General features: G+C 33.8%; 1 pseudogene; it reads left to right on the plus strand.

The window, feature by feature from the left end:
• Positions 1-1,496: 1,496 nt before the first annotated feature.
• The window catches only part of LOC106831778 (protein zyg-11 homolog A pseudogene), a 138,466-nt pseudogene continuing 127,740 nt past the window's right edge, over positions 1,497-12,222 (plus strand).

Genomic DNA, 12,222 nt, shown 5'->3' on the forward strand with positions numbered 1-12,222 from the left:
TTTCTACTACTTGTAAATTATATATATTATATATATACATGCACTTTCACTTTTATTTTTCTTATTGTTTATGTTACATTTGTGATTTTACTTTGGGGTTGGTAAGAAGATTTTCCTTAGAGTGATATCTCAAGACTGAGGAATTTGATCCACCTGGAATTTTGCCTGGTGTGAGTTAGTAATCCATCCTTCTCCAAATAAATATAGACATTGTTTAAGTACGTTTATCTTTATGGACCGGTATATCCTTTCCTCGTTGGTTTATAATTCTACTAGGTCATTAAGCAATCTCTATCACATATGTGGATCTTTTGCTGAATTTTCTATGATGTTTCATTGGCATACTTTATTCTTGAGGGCAATAGAGTTAGGCAATACTGTACTTGGAATCTTGATTCTGTCACTGAACATTTTATATGATCATGGGAATGTTAATCATCTGTTAAATGACAAAAATAGTTAGGTACTTATATTATGTTTCAAAAGTAATTTAAATTAATATATATAGAAAACCCTAATTTAGTGCCTACATCACAATAACTATTCAATAAATGATGCTTCCTCTTAACACTTTGATCTTTGTATTCATGGTGCATTTGACTTCATCTTTTTATTTCCTTATCTTTCATATACATATTTGGATGAGCAGATAATGGTTGTGCAAGGGAACCCCCAAAACTAATAGAAGACAAGGATGGACAAATTTCTACACAGTGATTTGGATTCAAGAATTTCTATTTTTTCATAATTCTCAGATAATTCTAATATGCAGTAAGACTGAAAACAATTACTATAGGAACTAGAAGAGGTTGAAAGAACTAAAGAGGATGAATATTAGCTGAAAACTGACATACAGATGTAAAGGTTAAATTAGTAAATATGCTAAACTGTTCAAAAAGGCAGCATGGCAGTGGGGGACAGATAAAGGAAAAACAGGACATCATCATCATAGTAGTGTGAGATGATCCCTTTGTCTCTTCCATTCAATCTACAGCAAATGAAACATCCATAACTCAACAAATGCTATGTTGCCCAAAACACCAGGTCGCCAGAGAGATCCAAACATTGGTGCACATGAAAATAAGTGGATTGGAGTGCAAAAGGAAACAAAGTCAGGGAACATAGGAGCCACTGCCCAAGATTCTGGCCCCCTGGATGTCGCAGCTGAACCAGCCACCCTCAACCCAAGAGAACCCAGTGGGCAGCAGTGGAGGTGCATGCATGACTCTGGCCTCTCAGCTGTGGTGGTGCCTATGGCTACAAGAAAATAGGCAACAGTGGAGGCAAAGCCCTGTGATCCCAGGCCCCTGGATGCAGCTCAGAGCCTGGTAGCGGCAGCAGAGTCACACACACGACTCTAGCCTCCTAATTTCAGTGGTGCCTATGGCCACAAGGAAACAGTAACAGCAGAGGCAGTGTCCCATGAACCTGGTTCCCTCCCCAACCTCCTTTTCACCCCACCATGTCAGTGGTACTTCCAACCCAGGTGATCCCAGATGCAGCAGAGGCATGAGCCCTCCCTTTACCCCATGAGTGAAGTTGCCAACCACAGTGACACTGGCAACAGCAAAGCCTCAGTAACCCCAGAGGCACAGGCAGTGATGATGATAGTGCTGGAAACACCCCTAATAGATGCGATGTAATGTAGAAATTAGTGATCCTCAAATATAGCCTGAGACAGCTCAGGTAAGAAAAACCAACAACTAGTGCTATAGCACCAGCTACTAAAAAACAAAAGAAAGCCCTCTAATCTTCAACTGATTGAATAGTTAGAAATGAAATAAAGTTATAACTAAATAAGAAAAGTATTTGCTATGTCAGATACACTGGTAGAGGAATAGCTCATCAATCACCATGAAAAACCATGGTATCATAACTTTACAAAAAGAAAATAACAATTGTCCAGAAACCAAATGTAAATTCATGGGAGATTGTGATCTAATGGATAAAGAATTCAAAATAGCTGTCATGAACACACTCAATAAGCTACAAGAAAACTCAGAAAGGCATTTAATGAGCACAGAAATAAAATCAATGAACAGAATGAAAACTTTACCAAAGAGATTGAAATTCTGAAAAAGATCCAAACAGAAATTATGGAGCAGAAGAGCTCAATAAATGAGATGAAGAAGGCATTAGAAGCATTGGAAATAGAGTAGACCATATGGAAGAGAGAATTAGTGGGCTAAAAGATAGAAAACTAGAAATGATTCAGGAAGATGAGAGAAGAGAGAATGAAGATTTTTTAAAAATGTGAAAATTCTATGAGAATTATCTGACCCAATTAGAAAGCACAACATAAAGATAGTGGGTATCCAGGAAAAAAAGAGAGAGAGAAGGGAGCAGAGAGATTCTTTACATAAATAATAAGTAAGAAATTCCCAAACCTGGAAAAGAAACTTGATATACAAATCCATGAAGCTAATAGACCAGCAAGTTATTTCAGTGAGTACTTCTCCAAAACACATGAAAATAAAACTGTCAAAAGTCAATGACAAAGAAAGAATATTAAAGGTAGCTGGGGGGGAAATACCCTACAAGGGAACCCCCATTAGGCTGTCAGCAGATTTCTCAGCAAAAACTCTATAGACCAGAAGAGAATGGAATGATATAGTCAAAATATTGAAAGATGAAAACTGTCAGCAAGAATACTGGATTTAGCAAAGTTGTCCATTAGATATGGAGAAATAAAGGCTTTCCCAGACAAACAAAAGCTGAGGGAGTCCGTTGCCACTAGACAATGGATTAACAAGAGATGTTGAAATGAGCTCTCCTACCTGAAACAAAAAGGTAAAGGCATAAAAAATTTTGAGCAAGATGGTGTATACACAGACAGAATTAGAAAATTGTAACTTTATATCAGAATAGGTTGATAAACACTTAATTATAACATAAAATTTAAATGGAAAGGAAGCATTAAAAATAGCTATAACCACTTCAGTTTTTGACAAGAAAAGCCCAGATGGGGAAGATGAAAAGGGTGGAAGGTACATAGGCAAATGAGGATAAGATGCTACCAGCAGATAAAGGACTATCACGTGAGACCTCTTATACAAACCTCATGGTAACCACAAAACAAAAATTCAGATCAGAGACACAAAACAGAAAAAAAGAGGAAACTGAGAAGCATATCACAGAAAACCACCAAATTGGAAAAGTAGACAGAAACACAAGGAAAAAGAAGCAATGTAAATACAGAGCAACCAGAAAGCAAAAGATAAAATGGCAGAATTAAGTCTTCATATACCTATAATCACTCTAAATGTAAATGCATTGAATTCAACATTAAAAGATGCAAAGTGGCTGAATGAATTAAAAAATAAGACTATGCTGCACCTAGGAGACCCATATAAGCTCTAAAGACAAATATAGGCTCAAAATGAAGGGATGACAAACAAAATAAAGTGGGTGTAGCCATTCTTACATCAGACAAAATAGACTTCAAGTCGAAAAAGATAAAAAGTGATAAAGGGAAAATTGACACCAACACAATAATAGTAGGGCACTTTAATACCCTAACTACATCGATGGATAGATCATCCAGACAGAGAGCCAACAAGGAACCATCGCTCTTAAATGAAACATTAGATCAGATGGACTTAATAGATATATAGAGAGATTTCCATCCAAAAGCAGCAAAATACATTTTCTTCTCAAGTGCACATGGAAAATTCCAAAGAATAGATCATGTGTTGGGAAACAAAACAAGTCTTAATAAATTGAAGATGATTGAAATGATATCAAGCATCTTTTCTGAATACCACAGTATAAAACTAGAAATCAACTGCAAGAAGGAAGTTAGAAAAGTCACACATATGTGGAGACTAATTGACATGCTACTGAACAACTATTGGATCGACAAAGAAATCAAAAGAGAAATAAAAAATACGTGAAGACAAACGAAAATGAAACATGACATACCAAAATCTATGGGAAGTACCCATAGTACCACAAAAGCCTTACTAAGAGGGAAGTTTATAGCAATATAGGCTTGTCTCAAGAAACAAAAGTCTCAAATAAACAATCTAACATTACATCAAAAGGAGCTAGAAAAAGAACAAATAAAGCCTGAAGTCAATAGAAGGAAGGAAATAATAAAAGTCAGAGCAGAAATAAAGTAGAGACTAAAATGACAATAGAAAGAAAATCGATGAAACTAAGAGTTAGTTTTTTGCAAAGATAAGCAAAATTGACAAACCTTTAGCTAGGCTAAAAAAAGAGAAGGCTCAAGTAAAATGAGAAATGAAAGATGAGAAGTTAGAACAGATAACATAGAAATAATAAGGATTATAAGAGAATACTATGAAAAGCTATACACCAATAAATTGGATAACATAGAAGAAATGGATAAATTCATAGAATCACACAACCTCCCAAAAGAAAATATGAATAGACTGATCACTAGTGAGGAGATCAAAATAATAACCAAAAACCTCCCAAGAAGCAAAAGCCCAGAACAAGATGGCTTCTCTGGTGAGTTCTACCAAACATCCAAAGAAGATTTAATACCTATCCTTCTAAAACTCTTTCAAAAATTTAAAGAAGAGAGGATGCTTCCTACCTCAATTTACCAGCCCAACATTAACGTGAAACCAAAACCAGGAATGGAAAACATACAAAAAAGAAAATGCAGGCCAATATTGCTGATGAATATGGACTCAAAATCCTCAACAAAATATTAATAAACTGAATATAGCAATACATTAAAAGGATCACATAACACAATCAAGTGGGATTTACTCCAGAAATGTAAGGATGATTCAACAGCTGCAAATCAATCTACGTTATACACTATATTAACAAAATGAAGAATAAAAATTACATGATAATCTCAATAGATGCAGAGAAAATGTTTGATAAGATTCAGCATCCATTTATGATAAAAACTCTGAAGAAAATGAGTATAGAAGGAAAGTATCTCAACATAATAAAGGCCATATATGAAAATCCCACAGCTAACATCATACTCAATGGTGAAAATCAGAACATTATCCCTCTAAGAAGAGGAACAAGACAGGGTGCCCACTCTTGCCACTCTTGTTCTACATAGTATGAGAAGCCCTAGACAGAGCAATTAGGCAAGAAAAAGAAATAAAAGGCATCCAAATTACAATTGAAGGAGTAAAATTGTTGCTATTTGCAGATGACATGATTTTGTTTATAGAAAACTCTAAAGAATCCAAAAAACAATTAATAGAAATAATACATGAATACACTAAAGTTCCAGTGTACAAAATCAACATAGAGAAATCAGTTTCACTCTATATATTAACAATGAACTAGCAGAAAAAGACATCGAGAAAAAAAACCCCATTTACAATCACAACAGAAAGTACAAAATACTTAGGAATAAATTTAGCCAAGGAGGTGAAAAATCTATATACTGAAAACTGTAAGATATGTTGAAAGAAATCAAAGATGCAAGAAATGGAAATATATTCTGTGTTCAAAGATGGGAAGAATTAGCATAGTTAAAATCTCATTATTATCTAAAGCAATCTACGGATTCAATGCAATCTGTATCAAAATCTCAATGACATTTTTCATGGAAATCTAACAAAGAATCCTAAAACTTATATGAAACAACAAAAACACCAAAGAGCCAAAGCAATTCTGAGAAAAAAGCACAAAGCTGGAGGTATCACACTCCCTGGTTTCAAAATATACTACAAGTCAATGGTAATCAAAATCAGCATGGTATTGGCAGAAAAAAACACATACATGAATAAATGAAGTAGAATTGAACCCAGAAATAAACCCACACATATATGGACAGCTAATTTTTGACAAAGGAGCCAAGAACACACCATGAAGAAAGAAAAGTCTCTTCAATAAATGGTGTTGTGAAAACTGAATAGCCACATGCAAGGAGTGAAACTAGATCACTGTCTTGCACCACATACAAAAATTAACTCAAAATGGATTAAAGACTTCAATGTAAGACCTGAAACCACAAAACTTTTAGAAGAAAACATAGGTAATGCACTCTTTGACATTGGACTTAGCAGTCTTTTTGAATATGTCTCCTCAGGCAAGAGAAACAAGAAAAAAGATAAACAAATGGGACTACATCAAACTAGAAAGCTTCTGCATGGCAAAGGAAACCATCAACAAAACAGAAAGACAACCTACCAAATGGGAGAAGTTATTTGCAAACCATACATCCAATAAGGGGTTAATATCCAAAATATATAAAGAACCGATACAACTCAACAATGCAAAAACAAACAAACCAATTAAGAAATGGACAGAGGATCTAAACAGACATTTTTCCAAAGAAGACAGACAGATGGCCAACAGGCACATGAAAAAATGTCCAACATCACTAATTATTATGCAATGCAAATCAGAACCACAATGAAATATCATCTCACACCTGTCAGAATGGCTACCACTTAAAAGACAAGAAATAAGTGTTGGAGAGAATGTGGAGAAAAGGGAACCCGTGTACACTGCTGGTAGGAATACAAATTGGTGCAGCTGCAACGCGAGATATTATGGAGATTCCTCAAAAATTAAGAGTAGAACTACCATATGTTTCAGCTATTCCACCTCTTGGTATACATCCAAAGAATATGAAAACACTAATTTGGAAAAATCCATGCACCACTTTGTTCGTTACAGCATATTTACAAGAGCCAAGACATGGAAACAACCTAAGTGCTCATTGATAGATGAAGGGATAAAGAAAATATAGTATTTACAAACAATAGAACTATTGAGCCATAAAAAAGAGAAAATCTTAACATTTGCAACAACATGGATTGACCTTGAGGGTATTGTGCTAATAGAAATAAGTCAAACAGAGAAAGACAAATACCATATTATTTCATTCATATGTGGAAGATACAAACAAACGAACATACAGCTACAAAGAATAGATTGGTGGTTAGCAGAAGGGAAGGTGTTTGGGGGAAGGCAAAAGGGGTAAAGGGTGATATTTGTATGGTGACAGATGGAAATTAGACTTTTGGTGGTGAACACAATGTTTATAAGTCAAATTATAATGATGTACACCTGAAATCTATATAATGTTATAAACCAATGTTACCTCAATTAAAAATAAGAAACACATATATACACAAAGGAAAAACAGATAACTTGGAATTTTTAATATTTTCCTTTTTAATATTGTCCATCTTTCCTACATAATATGAAGTCATCTTATTAGCAGGAAATTAGTTTCAGTAATTTTATCTTCCTAATAAGTGAAATATTTTCCCAGTTTATATGATCCTTTTTAACTCTATATTTAACCCTAAAGTATTGTGTGGTTATTGTTTCTTTAAAATCTGTATTGTCTGATATTTGTATATTAACACCAGCTTAGATAACGTCAGTGATGTTTATGGTACTAGACAAGAAAAACTGCCCCCTTGCCCCTACCACTCCACACATATCAGGTATCATTGGCATTTTTCCTACATATTAGAAATGTTCTTTCATTCTTTCCCTTTATATCTGTATCTTTAGAGAATTATTGTTTTTTGATTAATATTAATAATAACTTCAGAAGCCAAGATGCCCTTAACAACCAGGAAATATACATTTGCCAGTTCTGCAACCCATTTACACTAACAGCTATTAATTTTCCCTGGTGCCTTGCTCTCTAATACAGCGGTGCCTTTGTTTTATGTTTGAAGTTCTGTTACATAATAATGTTGAAATGGCTAAAGGGAATCATTTGTAGCAATTTTATTCCCTCACATGGGAGAAAATGGCAAAATAAATCAACAAAGCAAATGTGTGCTACAGCAAGTGCAAACAGCACTTATGAATGATGAAAATAATGACATTGGATTTAAAGCTACTTATCTTTATAATGATTTGTCTTATAGGAATTCTAACACCTGCCCATTGAGCTTGAATAGAAACAAAGTCATCTTTGAACAAAGTTTCCTTCATCAGCATTTATGCCTATGATTTAGTAAAGTTCCTAGTTTATGGTGTGCATTTTTACATGTAAAATTTTATTTTCTGAAAAGTTTCCCCTACATGTTTTCTGTTAAAATCATAAAATTATGTGAGTTCTCATTTCTAAATGAATCAGTATCAGAAGTGACTTACAGCAATATATCTTTACCTATATTTTCATTCTCAATATTGATTGCACTATTGTAATTGTGAATTATTCCCAAAAACAACAAAAACAGATTATGAGCATGTTTATTTTTGTATTAATCAGTTATCATTTGTCAAAGTGCACATATTACTTGAAATAAATACGCTTCATTTCCCAAAGAATGATTACAAATTCTGCATGTAAAGCAGAAGATCCTGTGATACTTGAGTCCTTGTGTCCACATTTTACACACAAGTTTCCCATGCAGATGTTTCTCAAAATATATGTGTATTTATTATGTTCCTCAAATATCTGCATGGCTTTCTTCTTCACTCATATGTTATCTTAAGACTGACTCATTTTCTATGAAAGGATTCACAACCTAAAGCCTCAAGGACATTCCAAAACTTGCTTCAGTTAATCTACCATTTGTTCAACATTTCTTATTTTTCTAGCAAAGGGCACAGTTTGTTATACACTGACTGTATGTTGTATAATATGTCAGAGGGGATGGGTTGTGGGAAGTTAAGATGGTATTTTCATTTCTCAATCTTGTTCTGTAAAAATAGTATTTCTTAATATATGTTATAGAGCTTATGTAATTTCCCATATCTGAGCTAATTTTTATGCCTTCGCATTTAAATATTCTTGATCTTCTCTAGGACACTAGTTTAAGATAATGGGGAGGGTAGACTAGTTAGTGAACGCCATATTATATTCAAAATAAATGTAATTCAGTACATGTTCCCTAAGTATCTACTATGCAACTAGTATAGGTGTTAACTAGTACAGCAGTCTGCCCATATATGCCTTAGAAATTTATGTTTTGGAAATTTCTGATATTGAGAAAATAAGTCTCGACATAGGATGCTCCACCTTTCTCACAGATACAGAAACTAGTTGTGATATGTTTGGTATTTCCCATCTTTACACATAAATCTGAATATAATCTATGTCCCTAGGACTAAAATTTTCTCTTTGAAATAGTCTTTGTCAACAAAATGATGTTTCACTTCATCATTTTGTTTGTCAATCCATAATATCTATTCAGACATTTAGGAAGTGCAAATTGTGTGCATCAAAATTTTGCATATATACTACAGAGAAAAATGAGTATTTCTATTTAGTATTTAATATTTATGTGCCAAAGGGTATGGAAAATTATACAAGTAATGATAATATGGAAGTTAAACTTCAAAAAAGTGCCTTCACTCTTTATGTAAGAACATTGATGTTTTGGAGGTAAATGTTATATTCAGTAAGGAGGTTCGTGAAACATAATATAGTTCAAGTATATGGAGTGAATATAGAAATACATATTACAAACACGTGAAAACAAGCATAAATATTTTTATAAGTATCCATGCATATTTAAGGGTGAGAACTGCTTACCATGCCCTAAGTAAACACATCTCTGACTCAAGAGTCTCAAAACTTAGGCCATCATCAAAGAAACTGTGTTTGAACAACTTGGTAGCTGGCAAGTATGGTAAAATCTGAAACTCTTCTGAGTTCTTTATGGATTATTTGACTTTATTCTGTGTATATGACCAATGAGATGTAAACCCAGATAAGAGTTACTAACTACATCTGTAAGTGCCATGTGTTATGCTCCAACAGATGTTCCATCTTCATATGCCCTTTTCAATGTATGATGATAATGTTGACAATAGTTTGTATTTTTATATTTTAGCTTAATATACCTTATAAGTTTATCATTTATCAACACATTCAAACTGCAAAATAACTCTATGGATTAGGAATTATTTTTGTTTTACAGATGAAAAAACTGAGCAATCAAATGAGCTCTCAAAGGTCATGTTGTTAGTAGGATTAGATCAAGGATTTGAATGTAGATAGTTGAGTAGTACTTCATCTTCAACATGTACAATGACTCACTTCTATGTTCCTTCTTCCCAGAGTGGTCCCTTTTCAATAAGTTGAACTTTTCAGCATTTGTCCTTGTCTCCAGGCCATCATCATAAATTGAACTGGGAAGTATGAATACTCAAAAAATTAGTCAACTAGGAGGTGATGTTAGGTAATTCATATCTAACTTGTTAAATCTTGTAGGACTGAGACAGACTTTTATTCCTTAAATTAGTAACCACAACAATAGCAACAACAACCTGATATATATTTGTTTTTCAATTAATGACTAAGTATGAAAATAAGGATAACAAAGGAAGAATGGAAGCAAGGCAGGCAGGAAGGAAGGAATGTAGGTAGGTAGAGACAGAGAGGGAGGAAAGTCAGTGTTACTTACAGGTAACAGTTGTGAAAAAACTACAGAATAAAGTCCAAATGTAAAATAGTACTGTTTCTTTCTGAAAGCATTCATAGATTTTCAAAGGAATTGGAAATAGATGTTTATCTACTTTACTGCGTAAGTCTTTGCCTTAATATTCAGGAATGCAAGAAAAAGTAATAGAAACCTAGTACAGGATAATGTGTATTTGTGAAAGATAGCCACTTTCCTTTTTAAAAATGATTTTTAAGGAACTAATACACAACCACCAATAATATCAAACACTGTACAGGGAAGAATACAAGGAGTAATGCTGTGAAGGACTGCACATAATTTTGCTAGAGTAGCCAGTCTTCCATTGTCATCCTTGGTAGACTTAGTGCTTCAATGATATATTTGGGAAAAGGGTTTGTCAATCAAAATAGATACAACACATCTATAAGTGTACCCTAAATTAATAGAACTTTGATGTAGGGCATTCTTTTTCTAAGTGGTGATATACAATCCTAAAACTTTATTTTAGACGTCAAGAAATTTAAGGAATTTATCAACAAGTAACCATTTAGAAACAATGAATTTCCAAACTAGAGTGAGCATAAGAAAGGATGGTGGTAGTGAATATTTAGGTCATCTAAAACAAAGTTCCAGGATAGAAAGACTGTATCTAAGCTCCTGAATATACCCACCTCACCTGTCCACACTTTCTTTCATTTTTACCATACCTTCTAACTTTTTCTTTTCCCTAAATCAAACAGCTTCTAGAGGTTTGGGGGAAATTTTCTCCCTTTATTAAGCAACTATTTCTTACCAAAGGCTCATCTGGATAAAAATCAAATTTTGTCATAATATGTAAATGGATGCAATTTTATCTTAAGATATAATAAATTACAAATGAACTCTGTAATGTGATGAGATGCAGACTCTTTTAGATTCTGGAATTTTAGAACACAATTGACCAACATGAAGACAATGAGGGCCTCTGACCTCAGCTGTTGACAGAGGTACAGTAAGCAATATGTGATTCACAATATCAGAATGAGGTGGTGGCCACTCAAATTGGAAGCTGATCTGAATTGAAAGGAATATTTCAGGCCACAGGACACTCACAGAAATGTAGGTTGAAAACATGGTATTGAGGATAACTGACCTCTGGACCAGCCAGGAAGAGTTTCTGACAAGAAGCAACTTATATTATATATATGTGCATATATTATTCAGCATTAATAAGGGAGATTTACTATTTGCAACAACATGGATTAAGGTGGAGGATATTATGCTAAGTGAAATTAGCCAGAAAGAAAAAATGGAATGATCGCACTTACATGTGGAATCTAAAAAAGTTGAACACATAGAAGCAGAGAGCAGAAATGTGGTTACCACGGACGAGGAGGTGGAGGAAATGTTGGTCAAAAGGTACAAAGTCCAGTTACATATGATGAATAAGTCTAGAGATGCAATGCAAAGCATAATGACAGTAGTTAATAATCCTGTATTGAATACTGGAAATTTGCTAAAAGAGTGGATTTCAGGTGCTCTCATCACACAAAAAGAAATGGTAAGCATGTGAGGAGATTACAGTAAATGTTAACTAGTTTGACTGTAGTCATCATTTCACTATATATATGTATCAAATCATCATGTTGTACACCTTAAATACATTAAATTTTTGTTAAAATTTTTTTAAAAAGCAGTATTGCATCTTTATCAACTTTTGTGGATGATTTGATTCACTTTAGACTTGAACGTTTAGACAATGCTCTTGAGTTTTTGAGTTATTTCATTGGGGTTTTGTTGTCTCATTTTTCTCTTATGTAGATTCTAGGGTAATTTTAGAGGGAAGGTGAGTATTGTACTATGATGTTGTGGTGGACACTTTCCACTAAACCTCTCCAGAATTCAGGTAGGAACATTT

Source organism: Equus asinus, chromosome 10 (assembly GCF_041296235.1).
Source record: "Equus asinus isolate D_3611 breed Donkey chromosome 10, EquAss-T2T_v2, whole genome shotgun sequence".
Classification (NCBI taxonomy): Eukaryota; Metazoa; Chordata; class Mammalia; order Perissodactyla; family Equidae; genus Equus; species Equus asinus.